The 9,814-nt window shown below is 44.2% G+C and overlaps 1 long non-coding RNA gene across 1 annotated transcript; it reads left to right on the forward strand.

Moving 5' to 3' along the window:
• The first annotated feature begins 5,135 nt into the window (after window positions 1–5,135).
• LOC131273634 (uncharacterized) lies at window positions 5,136–9,507 on the forward strand. The gene is made up of 3 exons (XR_009180888.1): window positions 5,136–5,282; window positions 6,605–6,769; window positions 9,264–9,507. It is a non-coding gene; the product is annotated as an uncharacterized lncRNA (long non-coding RNA).
• Window positions 9,508–9,814: the final 307 nt, after the last annotated feature.

Genomic DNA, 9,814 nt, shown 5'->3' on the forward strand with positions numbered 1-9,814 from the left:
ATTCTAAAAGCAGCCTCGTCCCCTTGAAGAGACACAATTCCGACAGGTCAAAGGTCATGGGCTTTCTCGGCAGTCCAAGAGATTTCATCCACACCTTCCCAACTGAACGGGTTCCTCAGGAAAAGAAAGACTAGTTGTCACAACTCTTCAGGTTTATCGTTCTTCCTCTTCGATTTGGGATTCACTGGGACGCCCTCACACTGAAGAGGGACAGCTGTCTTCCGACTCGCCGCGCTCTCCTCTCCCTGGACGGAAGCCGGGGCTCAGGCAGGGCTCTCCTCTGTTGGGTGTAAGTAGCCCGGGGTCCCCCTTTCCCATTCATTCCTGTCACGGATTTGAAAAGGAAAAACAGAGCTCGTGCATTAGAGGGTATTCTCATGCAAAACACCCCACGGTAGCTGCACTCCAGAGGGCCTGGCCTACACCCTCGGCCGGGTGCCAACAGGCTTCCGGTCAGATCGCCTCGTGGCTTGTGGAATTCGGAGCCTCTGAGCAGTGCTCGCTCACGGGCCCTTCAGCCCAACTGTTCCTCTATCGACAGGCAGGAAGCGTCTAGACGGCTGGTGAACTCTGAATTCAGGCAGGAAACATTAAACTCCACCACTTGGTGTTTCCATTAATGGGGTGCCTGTTAACCCTTTAGAGCTGGACTAGCCTTTCCGACCAGGAACATCCATAGAGGAAGGTCCCTTCAACAAAATGAATTGTTGCCACTTACGCGAACTACCTTGACATCTGACCCCATTTGTAAGTTTCTCCGTAAAAGGGAATATTCATGTCTAAGTCGGTCTCGATTTAATGGCTTTGGTAGGATTTGAAATGGTGAAAATTTACTGGAAGTTTTAAGAACAGGCTTGAATTATTGCACTGTCACATGAAAGGAAGAGATCGCCAGTCATGTGCTTTTTGATCTCCAATACGAAGGGAACATCTTTTGTTGGCTTTTCATCATCAATATACGCTACTTTTTTAATTTGTCAAATTATGTTGTCCCACCAGCCGAGACTGCTGTGTTGAGTCTTCATGTAACTTGTTGACTTAACCAATGGGAAGATTTTTGAAAGCTGCCTTATTAGCAGTAGTATTATTATATACTAAAACTGCTACCCAACAGATCTATCAATTCAATGTTGCTTTTCAGAATTGATTTTTTAAAAATAAAGTGTAATCTACAAAAGACATCCATAATCTATACCAGCTTTCTGCCAGGAAACAGACTGCCACCTGCTAATTGGCTTTCCTCTACCACTAAACCTGAAGAATGCACTGCTCCTTTGCAGAAAGGAGTTAACCAGTCTCCCTTAGTCTGATACTCAAGCTGCACTGTTGAAAAGACAGATGCAGCGGCCGACTTGGCCCAGTGGATAGGGCTTCCGTCTACCACATGGGAGGTCCGCAGTTCAAACCCCGGGCCTCCTTGACCCGTGTGGAGCTGGCCCACGCGCAGTGCTGATGCGCAAGGAGTGCCCTGCCACGCAGGGGTGTCCCCCACGTAGGGGAGCCCCACGCACAAGGAGTGCGTCCCACAAGGAGAGCCGCCCAGCGCGAAAGAAAGCGCAGCCCACACGGAGAGCTGACACAACAAGATGACGCAGCAAAAAGAAACAGATTCTGGTGCCGCTGACAACAGAAGCGGACGAAATAGACACAGAGAACAGACAACCAGGGTGGGGGGGGGAGGGGGGAGAAATAAATAAATAAGTAATAAAATCTTAAAAAAAAAAAAAGATGCGTTCTTGGCATCTTCTTCCAAACATGGCCTCCCTCCTGGGAAGCTGCACGTGTGTACACCTCGTGTAACCTAAAATTCCAAAAAGGACTTCCACTCAGATCTCCCAATTCCCATCTGAAACCTTTGAGCGCCTTTTAAAATAGGTTTGGTTGAGAGGTGTGTTCGATAAGCCTCTGGGTTTTAACTTTATACTTCTGCCCTCGACGGTGAACGTGGGGCTCGATCCTCCCCACGTGACGTGCCAGTGCTGACCAGCACAGGGGCAGGGGCCGGAGGGGGTGGAGGGTGGCCACGGCGTTCATGCGCCATCCGTGTGCTCCACCTCCCAAGTGTGGGGGACGACGTGGCCAGGTTAGTCCTCTCCCACCTTCCAGCTCTTCCCTCACCCTCGGCTTCTACTCTTTCATCTGGCATAACTGGCTCTCTCTCTTCCAGTCCATCCCTTTCTTTTCTTAAAATCCCTTTCCATCTTTTTTACTAACCAACCACCTAGAACGTCGTAAGCAAATAATACATATATCATATGGCCAACATTTCAAAAAGCCTACCTGTAACAGTACCATACTGTGCTTCAGCCTTCCACCCATAAAAACAGGAAGAATATCACTGCTGCATTTTATTATTTAAAAGAATATTACCAGTGGTCCTTTCTCCCCAACATCTAGAAAAATATGCTAACACTTTAGCTGGGTTAAATAAAATACGTTTGACATAATACAAATTATCTTATAAGGGAATCTTTACTTCAGCATAAGAAGGATCCAGACATTTTCCCCCCAATTCCTGCATATTGTTGCAGGCACGAGGTTGGTTTGCAACTAAGAATAGCATCTATCATTTAGTAAGCCCTTACTGTACGCCAATAACGGTGCGACATAATTTATGTCCACCATGTTATTTAATGCTCACTGTCAATGCCCCTCTAGACTGGCAACATTGTTCTCAGCTGGGGACACTGAGGCTCAGAGGGGACATCAAGTCACCCCTAGATCAATGGTGACAAGAAAGGAATTTGAAGTTGGGTCTCACCAGTGCTCTGACCACGAGGAGGTGAAAGTTTTGTCTTTCTCTCCCTCAGCCTCTTCTGAACCACAGCACATGATTTTGTGATCATCTCGTTCTTGTTTAGAAGAAGAACTGGTCTGAAAGAGTTTAAGGCTTCCCCTGGCATGAAGCGGGTAATAAATAGTGTCTGACTGGAAAAAACACAATGAAAGGCTCCTCTCTTCTCGTCTGGAAGCTGACTTGCAGCGCCCAGCCCTCTTACTTAGTTTGAAATCTTCTTGGAGGAAACAAATGCAAATGGTTGACACCCACCGTTTGGGACTGTCCCCTTTGATGACATCTGTTATTAATGTGGGGAGTCACAGAGATGGCCAAAGTCAAAAGTTTTCATGCAAAGAAGAAAAATAAACATCTGACCAAACAAGCAAGCCAAGCCCTTGTGAACTGAATGTTATCTCCAGCCCCGTGGACCTCACAGCACGCAGTGAGGGGCTGCAGAGGATTTTACAGATCCTCTCTGAAAAATTACAGCCCTCCCCACCAAAAAAATAAATAAAAATAAATGAAAATGGGCTTCTCTGAATAGGTTGGAGCACATTGCCTGAGAGGAGAGGGAGAACACCCGTAAATCCTCAAGCACCAGCATTATTCCCATTAAAATAGGTAAGGCGGGTGAACGTAAGTAGCGCGCACGCTCTCTGCGTTGTGTTGAGTCTAGATGAGAGAGGAGTGGGGAGTGGGGCACATGAGAAAACCCTATATTTTTTATGTAACATCTATGTAATTTAAATATCTTTTGAAAAAAAATTGAAAGTATTTTTAAAAAAAGAGTCTAGCCGTGACCTGGACAGGCATCAATGGGCATGCTAGCGTCCATCGCAGGTCACCACGACCTTCTGTACGTGAGTGCGCGCACAGAGTTGTCAATTTACTTCCTTCTGCAGGAAGGTGAAAGTCTAATACTTCGTTTAAAAGGAAAGAGGTCTTCGTTATCATTTCTAGGGACCCTTCTCCTCTGTCCTGCTGCTTAACGTCTCCATGAACGAGGAGCGTGCAGGGAAGACGGCACACAGCGGCCACGAGGCCCCGGCCCCGCGCTCCGGGAGCTCGGCCAGCGGGCGGGGCGCTGACGGAGGGCGTGCAGGCCCTGCGGGCCTATTGCTGCAGAAACGGGAAGCCGAGCGCAGCAGTTGCTTTTTTCAGACCTATGGGCAGCTCCTGCCCCGCACCTCAGCAGCCACGTCTGCCTGACGGGGACCTGGAACCCATTCAAGAAGGCTTCCTCCCTCGGGGAGTTCAGTCACAGGTAGCCTTGCTCTACAGTGAAGAGAGGCTCATGCTGGGCAGCTCGTGGAGCTGATGAATGCCTGGGAAGCTGTTTATTCCCTCCACTAGCTAGGACTCTGGGTCCAGCTAGTACTGTCCGTGGCACGGTCTTAACCACCCCTCTTCACCAGGAAGAGAAATGAGCCCGATGGAGATTTAGGATGTCTTCTTCTCTTCCAATGGACTATTTCCTTTACTGATCCCTGAAGTTTCAGAAACCGATGCAAATGCATTTGCTAAACACCACACACCTACGATACTTAACTCGTCACGGTGATTCCGCAGTGGCTCCATATTTGGCCGGGTACATTGTGCGTTGGGAGAAGTCCTATGTAGACAGACTTACGTTTTATACTGATCCTTTGTATCCCATTCAAAAAGGTCCCCTCCAAGGACTAAGGACCACGAACTGTGAAAAGGTGCCTGCACTGGAACAGCCTGTCGCTGGGACATGGGCAAAGACCATTTTAAAACTTCAGTGCAAATAAACATTATTTTATGTAGGGAGTGGCAGCGACTTAAACAACCCGGCGGAACGACAGGCTCCAGCTCTCCCACATGCGCTCAGATGCTAGCCAAGCAAATGCAGCCACAGTGCTAGCACACACAATGGTACCCCAGTGGGCCTTTTCCCTCCACATTTATCTTTTTTTTCCCTTTCTCTGATAAAGATACCCATGCCCATGTCAGAAAGAAAATAGCCATGGTGTTAAAGTTCAGAACTATTACATAAATATGGTAGGTTCTAGGAATACTTTTCTGTCTCTTCTTTCATTGAATTTTGTGCTTAGAAGATATAAAATAGACCTTGGGGAATTCCATGAAATAACGCTACTTTATGCTTAGATAGCCCAAAAATGCACAGAGAACCATGAAAGTGACTTTTACACCCAACTGAATTCCTAGACTCAGTGGCAGTTTGGGACAGGACTAGTTATCTTAAGCCACATGCAGGTCGGGGCGGGAGTGGCAGACGCTAGCCCTGTGCAGCCGATTAGCTTTGCTTTCCTTGTGGGGGCTTCTGATAAACGGATGCCATCGATCACAAAGCCTCAGGCAAGAGAGGACTGGGAGGGAAATGCACTGTAAGAAACCCAAGAAGTCATTTCCATTGAGAAATGGCCAGTCTTGCCATTGGAGCAGAGGAGGCAGGTGGAGGCAAAGGAAGAAGAGCTGGGTGGACGGCCGAGCTGGGAGGACGGTGACGGGCTGCAGGAAGGTAGGCTGTGACAGGAGCCAACCCAAGAGACGGATGGGAATGGCACCACAAAGTCACGTTTTGCTGACCCGTCGGGACGAGGCTCATGACTAGAACCTGTTCACTGAGCCTGTGAGTGGTTTGTGAGTCGATTCTGAATTGAAATACTGTACAGATTGAAAAATTCAGAGCTAGAAGAAAGCTTAGCACTAATCCAAACCCAAAACCCTTGCTTTGCCACTGAGAAAACCAAGGCCAAATACGACTGCGACTTACCCAAGAGGGTGGAAACAGGCTATCTTATCCTTTATTTTTCTCACCATTTTCTTCTGCCTGAACCATGTCCTAATTAAGAGCATTATACAGAACAAAATTTTTTTTTAAATTTGAAAAATTTTAGGGGAAGAAAAATAACAGGTAATTAACCCATGTCAGTGTATGTGTTTATGTGTGTATCTGTATGTATATACATGCACATATATACATGGGGGGAGAGTATAGTGTACATGGATATCAACCTGCATATATAGACCAAAAGAAAACACTATGCTAAGTGAAAGAAACCAGACACAAAGTACTACATATTGTATGATTCCATTTGTATAGAGTGTAAATATAAATCAATTTATGAAGATGAAATTTAGTGGTTATGTAAGGCTGGGGAAAGTCTGTTAAGGGGTGTGGAGTTTTTCCTTACTGAGTAATAAAATTGCTCTAAAATTTTTTGTGAAGATAAACAAACAACATTGTAATTATACTAAAAGCCACTGGTTATACACTTTGGGTAGATCGTATGGTATGTGAATATATTTCAATAAACTGCTTAATAAATAAATAAAAAATAAATGTGCAAGAATAGCCAGAAATAGCAGCTATGTACAGCAGGGAAAGCAAAGAGAGATTGAGAGGTGAAGAATTTTCATTTCTTTGTCTGTTTTTTTGTTTATTATTAATATTGAAATAATGAAAATGCTCTAATAATAATTGAAGTGATGAACACACAACTATGTGATTACACCAAATACCATTGATTATACACTTTGGATAAATCGTATACTTTCTTAATATGTATCAATAAAATCGATTTGTTTCTAAAAAACATGCATATAAACATATAGACGATAATATTTATGTATATATATACACATACAAATATAGAGATATATAATGGGAATGGGAGCAGAGGCAGAGAGAGTGCAAAGATACTGCATTGCTGGCTTTGTGAGCGGAGGGAGGGCCATGAATCTAGGAAAGCAGGCAGCCAATAGAAACTGGAAAAGGCTAGGAAATTAATTCTCCCCCAGAGATTTGTGATGGCTAAATTCATGTTTCAACCTGACTAGGTGATGGTGCCCAGTTGTTTGGTCAAGTGAGCACTGGCCTGATTGTCACCATGAGAGTATTTTGTAGACTAAAATCATTAGTCAGTTGATCGTATCTATGGATGATTGCATCTACAATCAACTGAGGAGATTGCCTTCAGCAGTGAAGAAGTCTCATCCAATCAGGTAATGGTCTTAAAGGGAGAACTGCTGATTTCAGCAGTCAGAAAGTAGAATTTCTATCTCCACTTCGGCCAGCCGGCTTCTCCTGGGGAATTCATCGAAAGCTTCATTGGAGTTCCCACCTTGCTGCCTGCCATGTAGATTCAGACTTGCCAATCCCCACAGTTGTGTGAGCCAATTCCTATAATCAGTCTCATAATATTTGCACACACACACACATCCTGGCAGTTCTGTCTCTCTGGAAAATCCTGACTCACACAGATTTTGGAGCTGAGAGTGTTTATTGAGAAACATAATCTTAAGGATGAGATTTCTCAATGGGCAAGTTGGTTCTGGGGTTTATGGGAATTGGTTCTCTAATCTAATTAGATTTAAAGGCTCTAATGACTCCATTTAGAATGATCAAGATGGCACTGATAGTCTATAGCATGAACTAGCAATAATGATATGCAAAGTATCCGTACTGGATACTGCTATGCAAATGTTTAAAAAGGCAAGGCTCTGCCCCTCAATTAATGATGGAGTGGGCAACACCAACCCAGAGTCCTCAGGATTGGGAAACAAACTATGGACTGAAATTAGTTTACTAGTTTTCTACATAAACTTATTGTGATTCTAGCAATGGAAGAAATACCATTGTGGAGGCAGTGAACCATGGATGTTCTGGGGTTAGGGAAAGGGAAAAACAGGTGTAATGGGGGGCATTTTTGGGACTTGGGAATCATCCTGAATGATACTACAATGACAGATACAGGCCTTACATATCTGGCCATAACCTACAGAGTTGAATGGGAGAGAGTGTAAACTACAATGTAAATTATAATCCATACTTAGTGGCAATGATTTAAAATGTGTTTATCAATTGCAATGAATGTACCACATTGATGAAAGATGTTGTTAATGTGGGAAAATATGCAAGGTGTAAACAGGTCCAAGTAAAGGACCTGTTACTTGGAAGTTGGTATAGATGGCAGGGCAACTCATTTAGTTTAAAAACTAACCAGATGTTTACTGTAGCAGTTTGATATTATTGATGAATTCCAAAAAGAAATATTGGATTATGTTTGTAAACTGGTCTTTTCCTCTGGGCATACGAGATTATATTGTGCCAGTAGGGCATTGAGTCCCCCCACCCACCAAGGGTAGGGGACTCGCAGATAAAAGGCATGGCAAACTCTCTAAGCCAAACTCAGCATGTAAATACATTAACTTCCCCCCAGCATGGGACATGACTCCCAGGGATGAGCCTCCCTGGTGCTGAGGGATTACTACCAAGCACCAGCTGGTGATGTAACTAGAAAAAGACCTTGAATAAAAGGGTCAACTCAGACCAGCAGACTATCTCGGCCTACATGTAGGATCATGTGTTAAAAACTGCTTTTTGACCTTGAATAAAAGGGGGAAATGGCAAAGACAAATGAGTTTATATGGCTAAGAGTCTTCTAAAAAGAGTTGGGAGGTCATCAGAGAGATCACTCTTATGTACACCTGAGCAGGACCCCAGAGACAGCCAAAGTAAATACAACCCCAGATACTGATTCTCCTGAAGGCTATGGAGACCCACTGGTTCTATGGTCATGGAAAATTGCTCTGGAATTCAGTGCCATGTCAGTTGACCCTACTTTGGAATTTGTGTTCCTGAGTGTGATGGAGTTGGACTCAGATGTGACCTTTCTCACATGCCTCTTCTGTCACTTTTACTGAACCTGTGGTTGGTGCTACAGTTGGTGTATACTCAGGAGACTTGCATCTCTGGACTGTCCATGTGCCAGATGGGCCCTGAGCCTCAGCAGAATTGAAACTCCTACCCTTTGGTTCATTGGACTTTCCCAGGCCAGCTAACAGGGAGGTGAAGATGGTCAACCACCACACCAAGGAACTGAGAGGGCCTACAACTGCAAGCAGGAGAATCACATCCATCAACCATGTGGGATCTAAGCCACCTCTCGATATAGAGGTGGAATGGACATCAATATCCCAGGGTTCACAGGATGGAGGAATAAGATATGGATTAGAGTGGACTTACTGATGTTCTACTATGGAACTATTGTGACTAGTAATGGAAGAAATTGTAGCATTGATGTGGAGAAAGTGTCCACAGTAGTTGCTGAGGGCAGGGAGAGGGAAGAAGAGACTTGATGGGGGGCATTTTTGGGATTTGGAATTGTCCTAAATGATGTTGCAGGGACAGATGCTGGGCATTATATATCCTGCCATAACCCACTAAATAGACTGGGAGAGAGAGTAAACTACAATGTAAACTATAATCCATGTGGTGCAGCAGTGCTCCAAAATGTATTCACCAAATGCAATGAATGTGCAGAGGTTGTTGATGTTTGAGGAGTGGGGTGAGGGAGGGGTGGGGTATATGGGAACCTCTTATATTTTTTTAATGTACCATACCATTTAATAAATAAATAAGTAAAGAGAAAAAAAATAAAAGGCATGGCAAAAGACAGAGTTGGGGGGTTTCTAATGTTGGAATTTTGTGTTGGAGTTTGATGCTGAAGTCTTAAGCTGGAGCCCTGGAAAGTAAGCTCACAGAAGAAAGAGAAGCAAGTCCCAGGAAGAGAGGGACCCTAAACCTGAAAAGAAGCAAGCCTTGGGAAGAGAGGAACCCAGGAAGCCTGAACCCTGGCAGACATTGGTGGCCATCTTGCTCCAATATGTGGAAATAGACTTTGGTAAGGGAAGTAACTTATGCTTTATGGCCTGATATCTGTAAGCTCCTACCCCAAATAAATACCGTTTATAAAAAACAACTGGTTTCTGGTATTTTGCATCAGTATCCCTTTGGCTGACTAATACATTTACTTTTTGATTGACATTGTAAAGACTGTTACTTAATGAGTTGTATCTGGATATCATATAGTTTCTGTTTCTCACCGCTTTACACACACACACACACACACACACACACATATATATATATATACTGGTAACTTGTGTTAAGAGAAAAGAGAACTGCTGTAAACTCAAAAAAAATAAAAACATGATGCAATTAAAAAGCAAAAAAGAGGCAAGGCTCTGGATGAGAGTATAATATAC

This window comes from Dasypus novemcinctus, chromosome 16 (assembly GCF_030445035.2).
Source record: "Dasypus novemcinctus isolate mDasNov1 chromosome 16, mDasNov1.1.hap2, whole genome shotgun sequence".
NCBI classification, from domain to species: domain Eukaryota; kingdom Metazoa; phylum Chordata; class Mammalia; order Cingulata; family Dasypodidae; genus Dasypus; species Dasypus novemcinctus.